We start from the raw sequence: 12,788 nt of genomic DNA on the forward strand, positions 1-12,788 counted from the left end.
ATACAACAAAAAATTCTGCGTTGTATTTTTAGAGGGATTTTTGACGGGGACTGGAATTAGAATAGATGTTCAATCACTCTGCTTTTCCAGAGCATCTGAATGGTAAACTCAAAACTATAATACAAGTCACTCCGATGCGTAACCAAGGGGTCACCTTCTAATTTTTTTTAATATTTATTTATTTTTGAGAGAGAGGGAGGGGGGGAGAGGGAGGGGCAGAGAGAGAGGGAGACACAGAATCTGAAGCAGGCTCCAGGCTCTGAACTGTCAGCGCAGAGCCCGACGCGGGAATCCAACTCACCAACCGCAAGATCATGACCTGAGCCGAAGTCGGCTGCTTAACTGGCTGAGCCCCCCGGGGGGCCCCAAAGGTGTTACCTTCTAAAACTCAGCAAGCCTTTATAAGAGCAGTGACTATCATCGTTGAGGGGTTTCAGAGAAATTATGGAGAAATACAGAAGATCTGAAAGATACAGAATAAAAATTTGAAGAACTAGGGCATGTGGGCACAAGACTGAAACAAATAAAATCAAAATGCCAAGGGGGCTTGTAGAAGAGTCTTTAGTTTTATGGGCATGAGGTTCTCAGGGCAGAAGAGCAGGGATGTAAAGACATGACAGTAACTGGCTTGGAAACAACACTGATATTTGCTCTGTGCTTAGTCTTTGGCATGTGTAAAATAAGAATGTCGATGACCCCTCATTTTGCTATGAGGGTTCACGGAGAAAATCCATCTCAAGGCTTCTCAGGGCATCCGGGTGGCTTAGTCAGTTTAGTGTCAGACTCTTGGCTTCAGCTCAGGTCATGATCTCAGGGTTTGTGAGTTCGGCCCCACATTGGTCTCCGCACCGACAGTGCTTGGGATTCTCGCTCTGCCTTTCTCTCTGCCCCTCCCCACCTTGTGTGCATTCTCTCTCTCTCTCTCTCAAAATAAATAAACTTAAAAAAAAACAGCTCTCTGTAAATACAGTTGACCTAGGGTCAACGGTATTTTAAAATTACAATGTGTTAAGTTCCCCCATATGCATACACCCATGAAGTTTATCACTACAATCAAGATAGTGAACATATTACCCCCTGAAGTTTCCTTACGCCCCTTTGAATTCTCTCCCTCTGGCCCCTTTCCATCCCCATCCCTAAGGAACAACTGATCCACTTTGTCACTATCGATTAGTTTACATTTTCTAGAGTTGATATACAGTTCTAGAAAATGCAGTCATATAGCATGCACTGTTTCTTGGGTCTGACTTCTTTCATTCAGCGTCACTACTTTTTTTTTTTAATATGAAATTTATTGTCAAATTGGTTTCCATACAACGCCCGGTGCTCATCCCAACAGGTGCCCTCCTCAATGCCCATCAATGACTACTTTGAAATTCACTCATGTCATTGGGTGAATCCATAGTACATTTCTTTTTATTGCTGAGTTGTTCCATTGTGTGAAAACACCACAAATTGTTTATCCATTTAGCTGTTTATGGACATTCGGGCTGTTCCCAGTTTGGCGGTATTCATCACAAACAAAGCTGCTAAGAACATTCATGAACAAGTCTTTGTATGGTCACATGCTTTCATTTCTCTTGGGAAAATATTTGGGAGTGGAATGGCTGAATCCTACAGTATGCATAGGTTTAAATTTTTAAGAAGCTGCCAAACTATTTCCAAAATAGTTTCACTATTTTACATTTCTACCAGTAGTATATGAGAGTTCCAGATGCTCCATATCTTCTCCAATACTTAGTATGGTCTGTATTTTTAAATTTTAACCCTCTAAATAAGTGCATACAAGTACCTAATTGTGGTTTTGTGTTCCCTTCATGACTAAATAAAATCGAACTTCTTTTTATGGGCTTCTTTGCCCTTCTGTCTTCTTTGATGATGTGTCTCTTTAAATTGTTTATTTAAAAAACTGGGTACTTTCTTATTATTGAGTTCTGAGGGTTCTTTACATAGTGTGGGTACAAATTCTCTATTTTCATATACACTTTACAAATATTTTCTCTCAGTCACCTTATCTTCTCATTCTCTTAATAGTGTCTTCCAAAAACCAGAAGTTTTTCATTTTGGTAAAGCCCAATTTTTCATTTATTTCTTTTACGAATCATGTCTTCAGTGTCGTATCTAAGAAATCTTTGCCTAACCCAAAAGACAAATATTTTCTCCATTTATCCAAGAAGTTTTAAGATTTTAGGTTCCATGGGAATGCAAGCTGGTGCAGCCACTCTGGAAAACAGTATGGAGGTTCCAAAAAAAAAACTAAAAATAGAACTACCCTATGACCCAGCAATTGCACTACTAGGTATTTATCCAAGGGATACAGGTGTGCTGTTTTGAAGGGACACTTGCACCCCCATGTTTATAGCAGCACTATCAACAATAGCCACAGTGTGGAAGAGCCCAAATGTCCTTCGATGGATGAATGGATAAAGAAGATGTGGTATACATATACAATGGAGTAGTACTCAGCAATCAGAAGAATGAAATCTTGCCATTTGCAATTACGTGGATGGAACTGGAGGGTATTAAGCTAAGTGAAATTAGTCAGAGAAAGACAAATATCATATGACTTCACTCATATGAGGACTTTAGGAGACAAAACAGATGAACATAAGGGAAGAGAAACAAAAATAATATAAAAACAGGGCGGGGGACAAAACAGAAGAGACTCATAAATATGGAGAACAAACTGAGGGTTACAGGTGGGGTTGTGGGAGGGGGGATGAGCTAAATGGGTAAGGGGCATTAAGGAATCTACTCCTGAAATCATTGTTGCACTATATACTAACTTGGATGTAAATTTAAAAAGTCAATAAATAAATAAAATTAAAAATTAAAAAAAAAGATTTTAGGTTCCATCCTGAGTCAACTTGACGATACATGTATGGGTGGAAGTTCATATTTTGCAGATGGTTATCCAATTGTTCTAGAACCACTGATTGGAAAGATTGTCCTTTCTCCACCGATTTGCCTTTGTACTTTTGATAAGAATCAGTTGTCCGTATATGCGTGGATCTGACGCTGACTCTATTTCGTATCTCACTGATCTATCTGTTGATGTGTTGATTACCATACCTTTGTAAGTCTTGAAATAAGGAAGTGTTAGCCTTCTGATTTGATGCTTGGTTTTCAAAGTTGTTTTGGTTTTCAAGATTGTTTCCATGTCCATATAAATTTTATGTCTTTTTTTTAGAGAGAGTGTGTGTGCACAAGTCAGGGGAGGGGCACGCCCCAGTGCAGAGCCCAGTGTGGGGCTTGAATTCACAGACCGTGAGATCATGACCTGAGCCAAAATCAAGAGTCAGATGCTTAACTGACTGAGCCACGCAGGCACCCCCATATAAATTTTAGAATAATCTTATCAAATTCTGGGGGGAAAAAAGCCTGCTTCAATTTTGATTGGGATTGGATTGAAATGAAGCTACAGATTGGGGGGAAATTTTACATTTTAACAATATTGAATCTTCTGACTATAAACAAGTTGTGTCTCTCCATTTATTTAGACTTTAAAAAATTTATCTCAAGGTTCAAAAGAATTTCTTGGAAGGCTTTGTGTAGAATTGGTAGTATTTTTTCCTTAACTGCTTGCTAGAATTTACCAGTGAAGCCATCTAGGCCTGAAGTTTTCTTTGAGGGAATATTTTTAACGACAAACCTGACTGCTTTCATAGATACAGGCATGTTGAGGTTATCTGTTTCTTTCTGAGTGAGCTCTGGAACTTTTTTTTTTTTTTTAATGTTTATTTATCTTTGAGACAGAGAGAGACAGAGCATGAACAGGGGAGGAGCAGAGAGAGAGATGGAGACACAGAATCCAAAGCAGGCTCCAGGCTCTGAGCTGTCAGCACAGAGCCCGACGCGGGGCTCGAACTCACGGACCATGAGATCGTGACCTGAGCCGAAGTCAGACGCTTAACTGACTGAGCCACCCAGGCGCCCCTGGAAGTTTGTATCCTTCCAGAAACCGGACGATATTTAATCTGTCAAATTTATGGTCATAATGTTATTATATTCCCTTATTATCTTTTCTAATATTTGTGGACTCTAGTGATGTCAACTATCTCATTTTTTACATTGGTAATTTGTGTGTTTTCTTTTTTTCTTGATCAATCTGGCAGAAGTTTATAAATTTTATTGACTTCTTCCCCAGCAAATAAAACAAATAAAACAAAATAAAATTGATTTTCTCTCCCCACCAAATAAAACAAAAACTAACTTACGGTTTAATTAATTTTCTCTATTGTTATTATATTTTCTGTTTCATTAATTTCCATTCTGATCTTTATTATCTCCTTTCTTCTGCTTATTTTAAATTTAATTTGTTCATTTTTTTTTCTCATTTCCTAAGGTAAAAAACTGATGTCATTGATTTGAGACTTTTCCTTTTTCTAATATATGTATTTCATGTTGTAAATTTCCCCAAGCACTGCTTTAGCAATTATCTCACAAATTCATTCATGTTGTATTTTCATTTTTATTCAGTTCAAAATGCATTCTTATTTATCTGACTCATGTTTTTTGGAAGTATATTATTTATTTTCCAAGTATTGGGGAATTCTCCTGATATCTTCCTATTATTGATTTCTAACTTAATTCCGTTGCAGCTCAAGAACATACTTTGTTTGACTTGAACCCTTTAAATTTTTTGAGATTTGTTTAATGCCTCAGATTATGATCTGTCTTGATCATTGTTTTATACGTACTTTAAAAGACTATTTAGGGGCGCCTGGGTGGCGCAGTTGGTTAAGCGTCCGACGTCAGCCAGGTCACGATCTCGCGGTCCGTGAGTTCGAGCCCCGCATCAGGCTCTGGGCTGATGGCTCAGAGCCTGGAGCCTGTTTCCGATTCTGTGTTTCCCTCTCTCTCTGCCCCTCCCCCGTTCATGCTCTGTCTCTCTCTGTCTCAAAAATAAATAAACGTTAAAAAAAAATTTTTTTTTAATCTAGTTAGATTATTATATCTAAAATGGGCTTTTTGTATGTAACGTATGAGCCCTGCCTTTTTATCTAATTTGATAATCTCTGCCTTTTATTTGGGAAGTTAGGCCATTTACATTTAAATGTATTGACATGTATTACATTTGTATTGACCTCATTTTGCTATTATTTGTTTTTTATCCCCCCCCCCGTTTTTCTCTTTCCATTTTTCTCCTTATATATTAATTGTATTTTAATGTCTTCCTTTTACCTCTTTTATTGGCTTATTAACTATAACTGCTGTGTTATTTTAATAATTATAGTACACATCTTTTAACTTTCTACTTTCAATGTTTATTTATTTTTGGGACAGAGACAGAGCATGAACGGGGAAGGGGCAGAGAGAGAGGGAGACACAGAATCGGAAACAGGCTCCAGGCTCTGAGCCATCAGCCCAGAGCCTGACGCGGGGCTCGAACTCACGGACCGCGAGATCGTGACCTGGCTGACGTCGGACGCTTAACTGACTGCGCCACCCAGGCGCCCCTAACTTTCTACTTTCAAGAAAGTAGTAACTTTCTACTTTCAAACCACGTTTCACTACTTCACATATGGTATAAGAACCTTACAAGAGTATTTCTCCCCTCTCAGCCTGGAGGCAACTGTGTCACACATTTCGTTTCCACTTTTGTTACAAACCCTACAGCATGTTATTATTTCTGTTTAACATGGTAGAATATTTTTAAAAGAGATTTAAATAAGAAGAAAAAGCTTTTATTTATGTAGTTACCTTTTCTGGTATTTTTCATTGCTTCAGGTAGACTCATATTTCTATTGGATATCATATAAATACCAAAGGACTTCTTGGAACATTCTTACTGATAATGAATGTTTTGTCAGCCTTTGTATCTCTGGAAAGTCTTTATTTCACCTTTGTTTCTGAAAGATGTTTTCACTGTGTGTAGAATTGTAAATTAAAATGTTTTTCTTGGGCGCCTGGCTGGTTCAGGTGGCAGAGCAAGTAACTCTTTTTTTTTTTTAATGTGTATTTATTTATTTTGAGAGAGAGAGGGAGAGAGAGAATCTCAAGCAGGTTCCATGCTCAGTGCAGAATCCAACATGGGGCTCAGTCCCACAAACCTTGAGATCATGACCTGAGCCAAAATCAAGAGTTGCAATCCTTGATCTCAGGATTGCGAGTTGAATCCCACATTGGGTGTAGAGATTACTTAAAAATAAAATCTTTAAAATAGTTTTCTTTCAATATATTTAAATTTTTTTAACTTAATTTAATTTTAGAGAGAGTGCATGCACCATGTGCATGCAGGGGAGGGACCAAGGGGGAGAGAGAGAGAGAGAGAGAGAGAGAGAGAGAGAGAGAGAGAGAGAATCGTAAGCAGGCTCCTTGCTCAGCATGGAATCCAATGTGGGGCTCAATCCCATGACCCTGGGATCCATGATCTGAGCCAAAATCAGGAGTCAGACACTCAACGGACTGAGCCACCCAGGCGCCCCTTTCTTTTAATATTTTAAATACACTGCTGTACCATCTTCTCATTTCCATTACTTTCTATGAGAAAATCTCTGTTATCCTTGTTTTATTTGTATGTAATGTGATTGCTTTCTCCGGTTACTTTTAAGATTTTCTCTTTGTCACTAGTTTGGGCCAATTTGAACATGAAGTGCCATGATGTGGTTCGTTTCATGTTTCTTGTTCCTGCGCATCATCGAACTTTATGGATGCACAGGTTAATATATTTAACAAACTTGGGGGATTTTTGCCAATGTACATTCAGATATTTCTTCTGTGTCTCTCCTTTGGAAACTCTAATTACATGTAGATGAGGCCACTTAAACTTGTTCTTCAACTCATTGATGCTCTGTTCATTTTCTCTTCAAATTTTTATTTTTGGTTCCCTTGTAGGTAACTTCTATTGCCGTGTCCTCAAATGTAATAACCTTTCCTTCTAAACTAACTAATCTGCTATGAATCCTTTCAGGGTATTTTTTCATTTCAGGCATTGAAGTGTTCATCTCTAACATTCTGACTTGGATATTTTTTATATCTTATATGTCTCTACTTAACTTTTTGAGTTATGGGATACAAATTATGATGATTGTTTTAATATTCTTTTCTGCGAATTTTAATGTTCGTGTCCATCCTGGGTGAGTTTTGATTAATTGATTTTCCTCCTCATTATTGGCCATATTTTTCTGCTTCTATGTGTGTCTGATCATCTCTGACCAGATGCCAGACATTGTAAATTTTTCCTTGTTGTACGCTGGGTATGTTTGTACTACTGTAAGTATTTTTGAGCATTGTCTGGGGATGCAGTTAAGTTACTTGTCAACAGTTTGGTCCTTTTGAGTCTTACTTTTAAGATCCGTTAGGCAGGGCCATAGCCATGCTTAATCAACAGGTAGGTATTCTCTACTGCTGGGCAAGACCCTTTCAGAATACTGCACCCAACACCCAGAGACCTTGGGGTCTTTCAGCACTGCTGGTGGGAGCAAGTACTATTCCCAGCTTTGTGTAGGCCTGAAAAATATAGTACAATGAGATAGTACCATTCCCTCTCATTCTTTTATATAGTCCTCTCCCCAACTTCACATAGTTTCCTTACATGCATATGTTGGTCAATATTCTCCTGAATACTCAAGGCGATCTGCTGAAGAATTTTGGATCTTTTCTCTGTGCAACTGCCTTCTCTGTGAACCACAACTTTCGTTTTCCCAGACTTTCCACTCTGTCTGCTCAACTCAGAAGTCCCTAGGGTTCTGCCTGGGTTCCCTCTCCCTGGGCTGTGACCTCAATACCCTCTCATGGTAGTAATCTGGGGCAGTCATAGGCTCACCTCATTGTTTTATATATTTTTTTCTGTCTCTTGAGAATCACTGTTCTTTATTGTCCAATGTCCAGTATCTTGAAAATCACTGCTTCAAACATTTTATCTTTTAATTTGGGTCAGTTGGGGCAGGAGAGTTGTTTCAGGCAAGAGAGCAGATCTGGTTCTATTCCTACCTCTTGGCTGGAAGCAGAAGTCCCCAAGTCTATATTTATGCTAAAAAGAATCCCAACAAGTAAGAGATGCACAACAATGCAAGGGTTTTTTTTTTTTTGATAACCATTGTAATAGTCTTTTACCAATTACAAGTCTATTCAGATTTTAAACTTTGCATAAAGTCAAAACTTGAGTTTATCTGTGTGCTATCTATTGAAAAAGGATTAACTAGAATACGGTAATTCACACAAGAATTTATAAATATCAGTGTTGGTTCATTTACGTTTTTCATCCATTTATTTAACAAATATTTAAACATTTATTGGGTAACTATTGTGTGCCAGGTGCTGTGTAAGTCAAAGGAGATAAGAAGATAAACAAAATAGGCATGCTCAGGGAAGTCACTGCTATTCAGGGAGACAGCTCTGATAGAGAAATATAATACAGTGAGATTGGTGCTGTGGTGGGGAGGTCAAAATTGTTTTTGAAGTGCATAGAAAGGGGTACATAACCCAGACTGGGTGTGTGTGTGTGTGTGTGTGTGTGTGTGTGTGCGCATGTTGGGCACGGAAAGAGAGGAACTGGTCCTAATGGCTACTTGGAACAAGGGATAACTGAACTGAGAGGCGAAAACTAATAGTTTATGATCATGAGAATGATGACGCCCAAGCCAGAGTTAGGGAAATGTATGAAAATCAGGTGACAAGAAAGAATACATAGGTGTCCTGGAGACTACAAGCAGATCAGTGTAGTTGAACACAGGGCCAGGGGGCTGGGGAGATGGTGTTGAGATATGAGGAACATCATAGCATTTGCAGGGGAGGAAGCCTCATGGTGCTTCCTCAGCAAAAATGGGCTGTGAGAGAGCTCTTGGGTTCATGTTCTATAACCTCAGTGTGTCAAGTCAGGGAATATTTTTTTTAATAAAACAGAAACCGCTCAGGCTGTGTCCTCTCCCTCTGACTCCCCCACAGGAGGAGGAGAAGAATCATCAACAGCACAAGGTAACTGCAGAAACAACACCTAGAGGCAGCTTCACGCTCAGGACAGAACCTGCCCATTTGGAAGGGCATCAGGTCAAGGAGCATACGAAGGAAAACGAGGTTTTCAACCAGTTTTCAACCTTTTCAACCAGTCAAGGCAGACATGGCATCCGGAAGATGAGAGAAACACTTCTTTGTGTTCTTCCTTCAGTCCATATAGAATTTCTCTCAGCTGGACGTTTGGCAGTCCCTCCTTCCTTTGGACCCTCAATCTCTGATCTCCTTCGCACAACCTCCCCTGGATCCTTTCCACTTCTCTACCCATCCCAAAGCTGGCAACTCAAAATTGGTCTTGTCTCCATTCTAGATCTGCTAAAATTGACCACTTCTCAAAACAAAACTTTGATACGGTACACTGAAATGACTATGACCTTAACAGTAAGGACAGAAAGGGGGGAAGGAGGTGAAAAGAACGCTACAACTCCATCCTTCCAACAGAGGGGATTTGTACTGTCTACACTCTACATTTCTGTCTTCTTTTTTTTTTAAATATTTTAATGCTTATTTATTCTTGAGAGAGACAGAGTGTGAGGAGGGGAGGGGCAGAGAGAGAGGGAGACAGAATCGGAAGCAGGCTCCAGGCTCTGAGCTGTCAGCACAAATCCTGATGCAGGGCTTGAACTCATGAGCCGTGAGATCATGACCTGAACCAAAGTCAGACGCTTAACTGACTGAGCCACCCAGGCGCCCCCATTTCTGTCTTTTTTAATAATTATTTTTTTTTATCTCAGTGTGAATCAAAGTAAAGATTACCTGAAACAAATGGTTAAAGTTTTCAACACCTACAGGATTTATATCTATAATAAGTAAAGGAAAAAATAATTCTCAGTGAACACACAAAAACATTCAATCACTCTAGTAATCAAAGAAATCCAAAATCTATATAAATATCAGTATAGACGGAGGGAGAGAGTTAAGTAGCCACACGTACAAAGCTGGCGGGAAGGTATGTTGCCACAGGTGAATGCAGAAAGGCCTGGAAGAATACAAATAACATTTTTAACATGGTTTCCTCTGAGACTAAAATCAGGGAATGGGAGTGGCAGTCAAAGTTAACTGTAACTTTCTCTGTATTATCTAAACTTCCATATTAATATGCATTTATGAATCTATTATTAAAACTATGGGGGGCGCCTGGGTGGCGCAGTCGGTTAAGTGTCCGACTTCAGCCAGGTCACGATCTCGCGGTCCGGGAGTTCGAGACCCACGTCGGGCTCTGGGCTGATGGCTCAGAGCCTGGAGCCTGTTTCTGATTCTGTGTCTCCCTCTCTCTCTGCCCCTCCCCCGTTCATGCTCTGTCTCTCTCTGTCCCAAAAATAAATAAATGTTGAAAAAAAAAATTTTTTTTAAATAAAAAAAAACTATGAAGGAGCACCTGGGTGGCTCAGTGGGTTAAGCAGCCAACTCTTGATTTGGGCTCAGGTCATGATCTCATGGTTCACGAGTTCGAATCCTCTGTCTCCCTCTTTCTGCCCCTCTCCTGCTCACAGTCACTCTCTCTCTCTCTCTTTCTTTCAAAAACAAACTTTAAAAATTGTTTAAAAACCCATTAAGTCAATTAAAGAAAATCAAAACATCAATACAGCATGATCCTATTTCTGTTTGACAATATTTTGAAGAGGGGGCGCCTGGGTGGCTCAGTCGGTTGAACGTCCGACCTCAGCTCAGGTCATGATCTCGCAGCTCGTGAGATCGAGCCCCGCGTCGGGCTCTGTGCTGATGAACAGCTCAGAGCCTGGAGCCTGCTTCAGATTCTGTGCCTCCCTCTCTCTCTGCCCCAACCCACTCTCGTTCTGTCTCTGTCTCTCTCAAAAATAAATAAGCGTTAAACAAAATTTTTAAATAAAAAAAAGAAAATATTTTGAAGAAAAAAAATGCATGAACAATGCATGTCTTTTAAAAAATTCATATATTCTAATCTCTTAGCCACAGAATAATATTTTCTATTCTGTTTATTACTTCCAGCAATTTACACAGATTTTTGAAGTCATCTCCCGTGTGAAGTACCAAGTATATATGTATTCTAGCATGTACCACTTTTTTTAAAATTTTTTTTTAATGTTTATTTATTTTTGAGACAGAGAGAGACAGAGCATGAACGGGGGAGGGGCAGAGAGAGAGGGAGACACAGAATCAGAAGCAGGCTCCAGGCTCTGAGCCATCAGCCCAGAGCCTGACGCAGGGCTCGAACTCACGAACCGTGAGATCGTGACCCGAGCCGAAGTCGGACGCTCAACCGACTGAGCCACCCAGGCGCCCCCCACTTTTTTTTTTTAAGTTGACTTCGCACTCAGCACAGAGCCCGAGGTGGGGCTTGAACTCATGACCCTCAGATCAAGACCTGAGCTGAGATCAAGAGTCAGATGCTTAACCAACTGAGCCACCCAGGTGCCCCAGCATGTATCACTGTCTATTGGAATAGCATCTTAAATATGCTCCTTAAGGCCAGAAGCAGTCTTTCTTACTATCTTTGGATACCCAGGGCTTGGGACCATATCTGACACCCCGTAGGTGTCACACAATGCCTATTTTTGAAGGAAAAGAGCAAGAAGAGGGGAAATAGGGTAGAGAGGGAAGGAGTCCCCGTCCTATCCTTCAGGCAACACTTCCTTGAAAGGGAACTGGGGGGCAGAGGAGACAGCCAGGAGTGCAGTGATGAAAAGTCTCCAGATCTCAATTTCCTCATCTGCGAAATGGGAAGAACCATGGTGACCGCGGGGTTGTTGTGAGGACTGCAGGAGCCCCACACACAGCGGACACTCAGTGGGCTCCACGGTTGCTGTCGCCGTAAGTGGTGATGACATAGGTCTTGAATGGAGTTGGATCTTGGTCTGGCAGTGAGGTCAGGGAGAGAGTGATGGCTCCTTCCAGCCTCTTCTGCAAGGCCAGGTGTGGGAAATGTGGTTTCTTGAGCAACAACGAATGACTCTATTGACAAAGCCACTGAAAAAATACTTAGGACTGGACCGTTTTAGGGGTCTTGCCCCAGAAGTAACTGGAAGCTGAAGCCATCTCTGTTTGCTGGACATTTCAGAGGAGTCAGGATCCTGGCTTGATGGCGAGTTGGCGCTTAGTGATTTTTTCAAAACTATTTTCAGTCACACACTTGACTCTGCTGGGCCAGAGACGGGAGTCAGGGTGGGACAGATAAAACCCTGCCTGAGCCCTCCCTCAATGGCACCTGCCACCTTCTGGACAACTGATGTCAAACCCAGCTTCTCTGAAATTCACAGTCCGAAACAGTTGAGGCAGGCTGCTTTCCAACCAGGAGCCATCTCCCAAATTCTGCTCACTGTGCAACACAGAGGGGGCGACGCCAACGAGCTCTGAAGTCACAGACGGACCTACACCATGACATGGACAGACGAAGCAGGCCTTGGGTACCAAGCTCTCTAGATCACAGCCATTTCTCTGAGCTTGTGGCTCCTCACAGAGGAAGTCTAACCAGGCAGAGGAGGCTGGCCGGACAGAGGGCTAGGATGGCCAGAGGGTCTTTTTCTTCATCTCGCAGGCCCTGCAAATCCCAAAGTTGCACCTGTCTCTGGCCTCGCTGGTTCTCGGGCTGAAGGCCATTTGAAGATGTGGTGGGGACTTGGGTCATGTGGAAGCAAGACGGACCCCCAGGCTGGAGGTGAGGGTACAGCGCTGGGTAGAGCAAACCCCAAGGAAAGCAGCAGCCATTTATTTCATCTTGGGCATTCTGGGCAGATTCCATGCACGTCAGAGGAGATAAGGCCTCATCAAGACACGAAATGGCTGTTTCACAGACGCTCCGAAGCCTGTCTGTGCAACACTAAGAGAACATATGCCGTTATCCTTTTAGCCACAAG

At 41.1% G+C, this 12,788-nt stretch overlaps 1 pseudogene; it reads right to left on the reverse strand.

Moving 5' to 3' along the window:
- Window positions 1-8,854: 8,854 nt before the first annotated feature.
- On the reverse strand, window positions 8,855-8,972 carry LOC125146826 (uncharacterized; annotated as a pseudogene).
- Window positions 8,973-12,788: the final 3,816 nt, after the last annotated feature.

The sequence above is a fragment of the Prionailurus viverrinus genome, chromosome A1, assembly GCF_022837055.1.
Source record: "Prionailurus viverrinus isolate Anna chromosome A1, UM_Priviv_1.0, whole genome shotgun sequence".
Taxonomy (NCBI): domain Eukaryota; kingdom Metazoa; phylum Chordata; class Mammalia; order Carnivora; family Felidae; genus Prionailurus; species Prionailurus viverrinus.